The sequence below is a fragment of the Callionymus lyra genome, unplaced genomic scaffold (genome assembly GCF_982586985.1).
Source record: "Callionymus lyra unplaced genomic scaffold, fCalLyr1.hap1.1 HAP1_SCAFFOLD_81, whole genome shotgun sequence".
Lineage (NCBI taxonomy): Eukaryota > Metazoa > Chordata > Actinopteri > Syngnathiformes > Callionymidae > Callionymus > Callionymus lyra.
The window spans coordinates 17,501-27,224 of NW_028258580.1; the positions used below are offsets into that span (position 1 = coordinate 17,501).

A 9,724-nucleotide genomic window follows, 5' to 3' on the forward strand; every position below is an offset into this window, starting at 1 on the left:
CTCCTGCGGGGATGGGGAACCAGGGGCCTGGGGAACATTTTCAACACTTTGGGGCATTTTTAAACACTTTGCTCTTTATCCCCCTCTCCCAACCAGGGGGCCTGGGGAGCCTCCTCCTGCGGGGATGGGGAACCAGGGGCCTGGGGAACATTTTCAACACTTTGGGGCATTTTTAAACACTTTGCTCTTTTTTTCCCCTCTCCCAACCAGGGGGCCTGGGGAGCCTCCTCCTGCGGGGATGGGGAACCAGGGGCCTGGGGAACATTTTCAACACTTTGGGGCATTTTTAAACACTTTGCTCTTTTTCCCCCTCTCCCAACCAGGGGGCCTGGGGAGCCTCCTCCTGCGGGGATGGGGAACCAGGGGCCTGGGGAACATTTTCAACACTTTGGGGCATTTTTAAACACTTTGCTCTTTTTCCCCCTCTCCCAACCAGGGGGCCTGGGGAGCCTCCTCCTGCGGGGATGGGGAACCAGGGGCCTGGGGAACATTTTCAACACTTTGGGGCATTTTTAAACACTTTGCTCTTTTTCCCCCTCTCCCAACCAGGGGCCTGGGGAGCCTCCTCCTGCGGGCATGGAGAACCAGGGGGCCTGGGGAGCCTCCTCCTGCGGGGATGGGGAACCAGGGGCCTGGGGGGCCTCCTCCTGCGGGGATGGAGAACCAGGGGGCCTGGGGAGCCTCCTCCTGCGGGCATAGAGAACCAGGGGGCCTGGGGAGCCTCCTCCTGCGGGCATGGGGAACCAGGGGGCCTGGGGAGCCTCCTCCTGCGGTGATGGGGAACCATTGGGCCTGGGGAGCCTCCTCCTGCACCAGGGGGCCTGGGGAGCCTCCTCCTGCGGGGATGGGGAACCAGGGGGCCTGGGGAGCCTCCTCCTGCGGGGATGGAGAACCAGGGGGCCTGGGGAGCCTCCTCCTGCGGTCATGGAGAACCAGGGGGCCTGGGGAGCCTCCTCCTGCGGGCATGGAGAACCAGGGGCCTGGGGAGCCTCCTCATGCGGGGATGGAGAACCAGGGGGCCTGGGGAGCCTCCTCCTGCGGGCATGGAGAACCAGGGGGCCTGGGGAGCCTCCTCCTGCGGGGATGGGGAACCAGGGGCCTGGGGGGCCTCCTCCTGCGGGGATGGAGAACCAGGGGGCCTGGGGAGCCTCCTCCTGCGGGGATGGAGAACCAGGGGGCCTGGGGAGCCTCCTCCTGCGGGGATGGAGAACCAGGGGGCCTGGGGAGCCTCCTCCTGCGGGGATGGAGAACCAGGGGGCCTGGGGAGCCTCCTCCTGCGGGGATGGAGAACCAGGGGGCCTGGGGAGCCTCCTCCTGCGGGCATGGAGAACCAGGGGGCCTGGGGAGCCTCCTCCTGCGGGGATGGAGAACCAGGGCGCCTGGGGAGCCTCCTCCTGCGGGGATGGGGAACCAGGGGGCCTGGGGAGCCTCCTCCTGCACCAGGGGGCCTGGGGAGCCTCCTCCTGCGGGGATGGGGAACCAGGGGGCCTGGGGAGCCTCCTCCTGCGGTGATGGGGAACCATGGGGCCTGGGGAGCCTCCTCCTGCGGGGATGGGGAACCAGGGGGCCTGGGGAGCCTCCTCCTGCGGGCATGGAGAACCAGGGGGCCTGGGGAGCCTCCTCCTGCGGGGATGGGGAACCAGGGGGCCTGGGGAGCCTCCTCCTGCACCAGGGGGCCTGGGGAGCCTCCTCCTGCGGGGATGGGGAACCAGGGGGCCTGGGGAGCCTCCTCCTGCGGTGATGGGGAACCATGGGGCCTGGGGAGCCTCCTCCTGCGGGGATGGGGAACCAGGGGGCCTGGGGAGCCTCCTCCTGCGGTGATGGGGAACCATGGGGCCTGGGGAGCCTCCTCCTGCGGGGATGGAGAAGCAGGGGGCCTGGGGAGCCTCCTCCTGCGGGCATAGAGAACCAGGGGGCCTGGGGAGCCTCCTCCTGCGGGCATGGGGAACCAGGGGGCCTGGGGAGCCTCCTCCTGCGGTGATGGGGAACCATTGGGCCTGGGGAGCCTCCTCCTGCACCAGGGGGCCTGGGGAGCCTCCTCCTGCGGGGATGGGGAACCAGGGGGCCTGGGGAGCCTCCTCCTGCGGGGATGGGGAACCAGGGGCCTGGGGAGCCTCCTCCTGCACCAGGGGGCCTGGGGAGCCTCCTCCTGCACCAGGGGGCCTGGGGAGCCTCCTCCTGCGGGGATGGGGAACCAGGGGGCCTGGGGAGCCTCCTCCTGCGGGGATGGGGAACCAGGGGCCTGGGGAACATTTTCAACACTTTGGGGCATTTCACAAGCGCTTCCCTCGCTTACGGCCACACCACCCTGAATGAGCCCGATCTCGTCTGATCTCGGAAGCCAAGCAGGGTCGGGCCCAGTTAGTACTTGGATGGGAGACCGCCTGGGAATACTGGGTGCTGTAAGCATTTTTTTTTGCCATTATTTGTGGGTAGAAAAGTGAGAAAAGTGACCTAAAATAGAACCGGGACTAGGCGGCAGTTCCCCCCACCAGGCGGCGGCATTTGGGGCATTATTTGTGGGTAAGAAAGTGAGAAAAGTGACCTAAAATAGAACCGGGACTAGGCGGCAGTTCCCCCCACCAGGCGGCGGCATTTGGGGCATTATTTGTGGGTCAGAAAGTGAGAAAAGTGACCTAAAATAGAACCGGGACTAGGCGGCAGTTCCCCCCACCAGGCGGCGGCATTTGAGGCATTATTTGTGGGTCAGAAAGTGAGAAAAGTGACCTAAAATAGAACCGGGACTAGGCGGCAGTTCCCCCCACCAGGCGGCGGCATTTGGGGCATTATTTGTGGGTCAGAAAGTGAGAAAAGTGACCTAAAATAGAACCGGGACTAGGCGGCAGTTCCCCCCACCAGGCGGCGGCATTTGGGGCATTATTTGTGGGTCAGAAAGTGAGAAAAGTGACCTAAAATAGAACCGGGACTAGGCGGCAGTTCCCCCCACCAGGCGGCGGCATTTGAGGCATTATTTGTGGGTCAGAAAGTGAGAAAAGTGACCTAAAATAGAACCGGGACTAGGCGGCAGTTCCCCCCACCAGGCGGCGGCATTTGGGGCATTATTTGTGGGTCAGAAAGTGAGAAAAGTGACCTAAAATAGAACCGGGACTAGGCGGCAGTTCCCCCCACCAGGCGGCGGCATTTGGGGCATTATTTGTGGGTCAGAAAGTGAGAAAAGGGACCTAAAATAGAACCGGGACTAGGCGGCAGTTCCCCCCACCAGGCGGCGGCATTTGGGGCATTATTTGTGGGTCAGAAAGTGAGAAAAGTGACCTAAAATAGAACCGGGACTAGGCGGCAGTTCCCCCCACCAGGCGGCGGCATTTGGGGCATTATTTGTGGGTCAGAAAGTGAGAAAAGTGACCTAAAATAGAACCGGGACTAGGCGGCAGTTCCCCCCACCAGGCGGCGGCATTTGGGGCATTATTTGTGGGTCAGAAAGTGAGAAAAGTGACCTAAAATAGAACCGGGACTAGGCGGCAGTTCCCCCCACCAGGCGGCGGCATTTGGGGCATTATTTGTGGGTCAGAAAGTGAGAAAAGTGACCTAAAATAGAACCGGGACTAGGCGGCAGTTCCCCCCACCAGGCGGCGGCATTTGGGGCATTATTTGTGGGTCAGAAAGTGAGAAAAGTGACCTAAAATAGAACCGGTGCAGGCGGCATGTTCCCCCACCAGATGGCGGCATTTGGGGACCCGTAGTGTGGGCAGAAAACTCACCAAAGTGACTTAAAATAGAACCGGTGCAGGCGGCATGTTCCCCCACCAGATGGCGGCATTTGGGGACCCGTAGTGTGGGTAGAAAACTCACCAAAGTGACTTAAAATAGAACCGGTGCAGGCGGCATGTTCCCCCACCAGATGGCGGCATTTGGGGACCCGTAGTGTGGGTAGAAAACTCACCAAAGTGACTTAAAATAGAACCGGTGCAGGCGGCATGTTCCCCCACCAGATGGCGGCATTTGGGGACCCGTAGTGTGGGCAGAAAACTCACCAAAGTGACTTAAAATAGAACCGGTGCAGGCGGCATGTTCCCCCACCAGATGGCGGCATTTGGGGAGCCGTAGTGTGGGCAGAAAACTCACCAAAGTGACTTAAAATAGAACCGGTGCAGGCGGCATGTTCCCCCACCAGATGGCGGCATTTGGGGACCCGTAGTGTGGGCAGAAAACTCACCAAAGTGACTTAAAATAGAACCGGTGCAGGCGGCATGTTCCCCCACCAGATGGCGGCATTTGGGGAGCCGTAGTGTGGGCAGAAAACTCACCAAAGTGACTTAAAATAGAACCGGTGCAGGCGGCATGTTCCCCCACCAGATGGCGGCATTTGGGGACCCGTAGTGTGGGCAGAAAACTCACCAAAGTGACTTAAAATAGAACCGGTGCAGGCGGCATGTTCCCCCACCAGATGGCGGCATTTGGGGACATGCAGTGTGGGTAGAAAACTCACCAAAGTGTCCTAAAATAGAACCGGGACCAGGGGGCCTCTTCCCCCACCAGGTGGCGGGCTTGGGGGGCTTGGTTTCCGGGTAGAAAACTCACCAAAGTGTCCTAAAATAGAACCGGGACCAGGGGGCATGCTCCCCCACCAGGCGGCGGGCTTGGGGGGCTTGGTTTGCGGGTAGAAAACTCACCAAAGTGACCTAAAATAGAACCGGGCTAGGCGGCATGTTCCCCCACCAGGCGGCGGGCTTGGGGGGCTTGGTTTGCGGGTAGAAAACTCACCAAAGTGTCCTAAAATAGAACCGGGACCAGGGGGCATGTTCCCCCACCAGGCGGCGGGCTTGGGGGGCTTGGTTTGCGGGTAGAAAACTCACCAAAGTGTCCTAAAATAGAACCGGGACCAGGGGGCATGTTCCCCCACCAGGCGGCGGGCTTGGGGGGCTTGGTTTGCGGGTAGAAAACTCACCAAAGTGTCCTAAAATAGAACCGGGACCAGGGGGCCTCTTCCCCCACCAGGCGGCGGGCTTGGGGGGCTTGGTTTGCGGGTAGAAAACTCACCAAAGTGACCTAAAATAGAACCGGGACCAGGGGGCCTCTTCCCCCACCAGGCGGCGGGCTTGGGGGGCTTGGTTTGCGGGTAGAAAACTCACCAAAGTGACCTAAAATAGAACCGGGCTAGGCGGCATGTTCCCCCACCAGGCGGCGGGCTTGGGGGGCTTGGTTTGCGGGTAGAAAACTCACCAAAGTGTCCTAAAATAGAACCGGGACCAGGGGGCATGTTCCCCCACCAGGCGGCGGGCTTGGGGGGCTTGGTTTGCGGGTAGAAAACTCACCAAAGTGTCCTAAAATAGAACCGGGACCAGGGGGCATCTTCCCCCACCAGGCGGCGGGCTTGGGGGGCTTGGTTTGCGGGTAGAAAACTCACCAAAGTGTCCTAAAATAGAACCGGGACCAGGGGGCCTCTTCCCCCACCAGGCGGCGGGCTTGGGGGGCTTGGTTTGCGGGTAGAAAACTCACCAAAGTATCGGCAAAATAGAACCAGGGAAGGGGGGGATGTCGGTCACAAGGTGCCCGAGTCAGAGAACCAGGAAAACGGACATAAATCCAGAAAACCTCGGTGTCTGACTGCTCCTCAAAAAGTGGTCTTTTTGATGTCACGAGCGCAACCACCTAGAGGTTAATGGGGAGGGATGGTGTGAGCGCAAACGGATTTTTCCTAAGTGTGACTGCTCCTCAAAAAGTGGTCTTTTTGATGTCACGAGCGCAACCACCTAGAGGTTAATGGGGAGGGATGGTGTGAGCGCAAACGGATTTTTCCTAAGTGTGACTGCTCCTCAAAAAGTGGTCTTTTTGATGTCACGAGCGCAACCACCTAGAGGTTAATAGGGAGCGAGTACAACAGGGGTGTAGAGTGTTGAGCTCCGGACCGGGATGGCGGGCGACTCGAGCGGTCATGCCCGACTTTGAGACACTTTGTCGCGGTCATGCGAGCGACCTCCACTGCTCCCCGGAGGTGCCCCGGACCGGGTTGGCGGGTGACTCGAGCGGTCGTGCCCGACTTTGAGACACTTTGTCGCGGTCATGCGGGCGTCCTCCGCCGGTCCCCGGAGGTGCCCCGGACCGGGTTGGCGGGTGACTCGAGCGGTCATGCCCGACTTTGAGACACTTTGTCGCGGTCATGCGGGCGTCCTCCGCCGGTCCCTGGAGGTGCCCCGGACCGGGTTGGCGGGTGACTCGAACGGTCATGCCCGACTTTGAGACACTTTGTCGCGGTCATGCGGGCGTCCTCCGCCGGTCCCTGGAGGTGCCCCGGACCGGGTTGGCGGGTGACTCGAGCGGTCGTGCCCGACTTTGAGACACTTTGTCGCGGTCATGCGGGCATCCTCCGCCGGTCCCTGGAGGTGCCCCGGACCGGGTTGGCGGGTGACTCGAGCGGTCGTGCCCGACTTTGAGACACTTTGTCGCGGTCATGCGAGCGACCTCCGCCGGTCCCCGGAGGTGCCCCGGACCGGGTTGGCGGGTGACTCGAACGGTCGTGCCCGACTTTGAGACACTTTGTCGCGGTCATGCGGGCGTCCTCCGCCGGTCCCTGGAGGTGCCCCGGACCGGGTTGGCGGGTGACTCGAGCGGTCGTGCCCGACTTTGAGACACTTTGTCGCGGGCATGCGGGCGTCCTCCGCCGGTCCCTGGAGGTGCCCCGGACCGGGTTGGCGGGTGACTCGAGCGGTCATGCCCGACTTTGAGACACTTTGTCGCGGTCATGCGGGCGTCCTCCGCCGGTCCCTGGAGGTGCCCCGGACCGGGTTGGCGGGTGACTCGAGCGGTCGTGCCCGACTTTGAGACACTTTGTCGCGGTCATGCGGGCGTCCTCCGCCGGTCCCTGGAGGTGCCCCGGACCGGGTTGGCGGGTGACTCGAGCGGTCGTGCCCGACTTTGAGACACTTTGTCGCGGTCATGCGGGCGTCCTCCGCCGGTCCCTGGAGGTGCCCCGGACCGGGTTGGCGGGTGACTCGAGCGGTCGTGCCCGACTTTGAGACACTTTGTCGCGGTCATGCGGGCGTCCTCCGCCGGTCCCTGGAGGTGCCCCGGACCGGGTTGGCGGGTGACTCAAGCGGTCATGCCCGACTTTGAGACACTTTGCCGCGGTCATGCGGGCGACCTCCGCCGGTCCCTGGAGGTGCCCCGGACCGGGTTGGCGGGTGACTCGAGCGGTCGTGCCCGACTTTGAGACACTTTGCCGCGGTCATGCGGGCGACCTCCGCCGGTCCCTGGATGGCGGGCTCCAGTGAGGTCGGCGGGGGAAGGCTCGGGCTGAGGCCGACTTCGGTGCCTCAAAGTCGGACAAGGTTGGATTGGAAGTCCGCTGTGTTGAGGACCAGTGGCATTCGGCGGTGGAACGCTCAGAACTTGGCCGACATCGGTGCCTCAACGTCGGACAAGGTTGGAGTGGATGACCGCTGATAACTCTGGTTCTTTTGCCAGACGAAAGAAATTTTTCCCGAGTGTGACTGCTCTGAAAAAAGTGGTCTTTTTGATGTCACGAGCGCAACCACCTAGAGGTTAATAGGGAGGCACCATAACAGGAGAGGGAGTGAAAAGGCTCGGAGGGTGGCCGAGCCTGGTGCCTCAAAATCGGACAAGGTTGGAGTGGATGACCGCTGAAAACTCTGGTTCTTTTGCCAGACGAAAGAAATTTTTCCCGAGTGTGACTGCTCTGAAAAAAGTGGTCTTTTTGATGTCACGAGCGCAACCACCTAGAGGTTAATAGGGAGGCACCATAACAGGAGAGGGAGTGAAAAGGCTCGGAGGGTGGCCGAGCCTGGTGCCTCAAAATCGGACAAGGTTGGAGTGGATGACCGCTGAAAACTCTGGTTCTTTTGCCAGACGAAAGAAATTTTTTCCGAGTGTGACTGCTCTGCAAAAAGTGGTCTTTTTGATGTCACGAGCGCAACCACCTAGAGGTTAATAGGGAGGCACCATAACAGGAGAGGGAGTGAAAAGGCTCGGACGGTGGCCGAGCCTGGTGCCTCAAAATCGGACAAGGTTGGAGTGGATGACCGCTGAAAACTCTGGTTCTTTTGCCAGACGAAAGAAATTTTTTCCGAGTGTGACTGCTCTGCAAAAAGTGGTCTTTTTGATGTCACGAGCGCAACCACCTAGAGGTTAATAGGGAGGCACCATAACAGGAGAGGGAGTGAAAAGGCTCGGAGGGTGGCCGAGCCTGGTGCCTCAAAATCGGACAAGGTTGGAGTGGATGACCGCTGAAAACTCTGGTTCTTTTGCCTGACGAAAGAAATTTTTTTCCGAGTGTGACTGCTCTGCAAAAAGTGGTCTTTTTGATGTCACGAGCGCAACCACCTAGAGGTTAATAGGGAGGCACCATAACAGGAGAGGGAGTGAAAAGGCTCGGAGGGTGGCCGAGCCTGGTGCCTCAAAATCGGACAAGGTTGGAGTGGATGACCGCTGAACACTCTGGTTCTTTTGCCAGACGAAAGAAATTTTTTCCGAGTGTGACTGCTCTGCAAAAAGTGGTCTTTTTGATGTCACGAGCGCAACCACCTAGAGGTTAATAGGGAGGCACCATAACAGGAGAGGGAGTGAAAAGGCTCGGAGGGTGGCCGAGCCTGGTGCCTCAAAATCGGACAAGGTTGGAGTGGATGGCCGCTGAAAACTCTGGTTCTTTTGCCTGACGAAAGAAATTTTTTCCGAGTGTGACTGCTCTGCAAAAAGTGGTCTTTTTGATGTCACGAGCGCAACCACCTAGAGGTTAATAGGGAGGCACCATAACAGGAGAGGGAAGGAAAAGGCTCGGAGGGTGGCCGAGCCTGGTGCCTCAAAATCGGACAAGGTTGGAGTGGATGACCGCTGAAAACTCTGGTTCTTTTGCCTGACGAAAGAAATTTTTTCCGAGTGTGACTGCTCTGCAAAAAGTGGTCTTTTTGATGTCACGAGCGCAACCACCTAGAGGTTAATAGGGAGGCACCATAACAGGAGAGGGAGTGAAAAGGCTCGGAGGGTGGCCGAGCCTGGTGCCTCAAAGTCGGACAAGGTTGGAGTGGATGGCCGCGGAGAACTCTGGTTCTTTTGCCTGACGAAAGAAATTTTTTCCGAGTGTGACTGCTCCTCAAAAAGTGGTCTTTTTGATGTCACGAGCGCAACCACCTAGAGGTTAATAGGGAGGCACCATAACAGGAGAGGGAGTGAAAAGGCTCGGAGGGTGGCCGAGCCTGGTGCCTCAAAGTCGGACAAGGTTGGAGTGGATGGCCGCGGAGAACTCTGGTTCTTTTGCCTGACGAAATAAATTTTTTCCGAGTGTGACTGCTCTGCAAAAAGTGGTCTTTTTGATGTCACGAGCGCAACCACCTAGAGGTTAATAGGGAGGCACCATAACAGGAGAGGGAAGGAAAAGGCTCGGAGGGTGGCCGAGCCTGGTGCCTCAAAGTCGGACAAGGTTGGAGTGGATGGCCGCGGAGAACTCTGGTTCTTTTGCCTGACGAAAGAAATTTTTTCCGAGTGTGACTGCTCCTCAAAAAGTGGTCTTTTTGATGTCACGAGCGCAACCACCTAGAGGTTAATAGGGAGGCACCATAACAGGAGAGGGAAGGAAAAGGCTCGGAGGGTGGCCGAGCCTGGTGCCTCAAAGTCGGACAAGGTTGGAGTGGATGGACGCGGAGTACTCTGGTTCTTTTGCCTGACGAAAGAAATTTTTTCCGAGTGTGACTGCTCTTCAAAAAGTGGTCTTTTTGATGTCACGAGCGCAACCACCTAGAGGTTAATAGGGAGG

General features: G+C 59.4%; 1 non-coding gene across 1 annotated transcript; it reads left to right on the forward strand.

The window, feature by feature from the left end:
• The first annotated feature begins 2,290 nt into the window (after positions 1–2,290).
• Positions 2,291–2,409, forward strand: LOC148058439 (5S ribosomal RNA). The gene has a single exon (XR_015709835.1). It is a non-coding gene; the product is annotated as a 5S ribosomal RNA (ribosomal RNA).
• Positions 2,410–9,724: the final 7,315 nt, after the last annotated feature.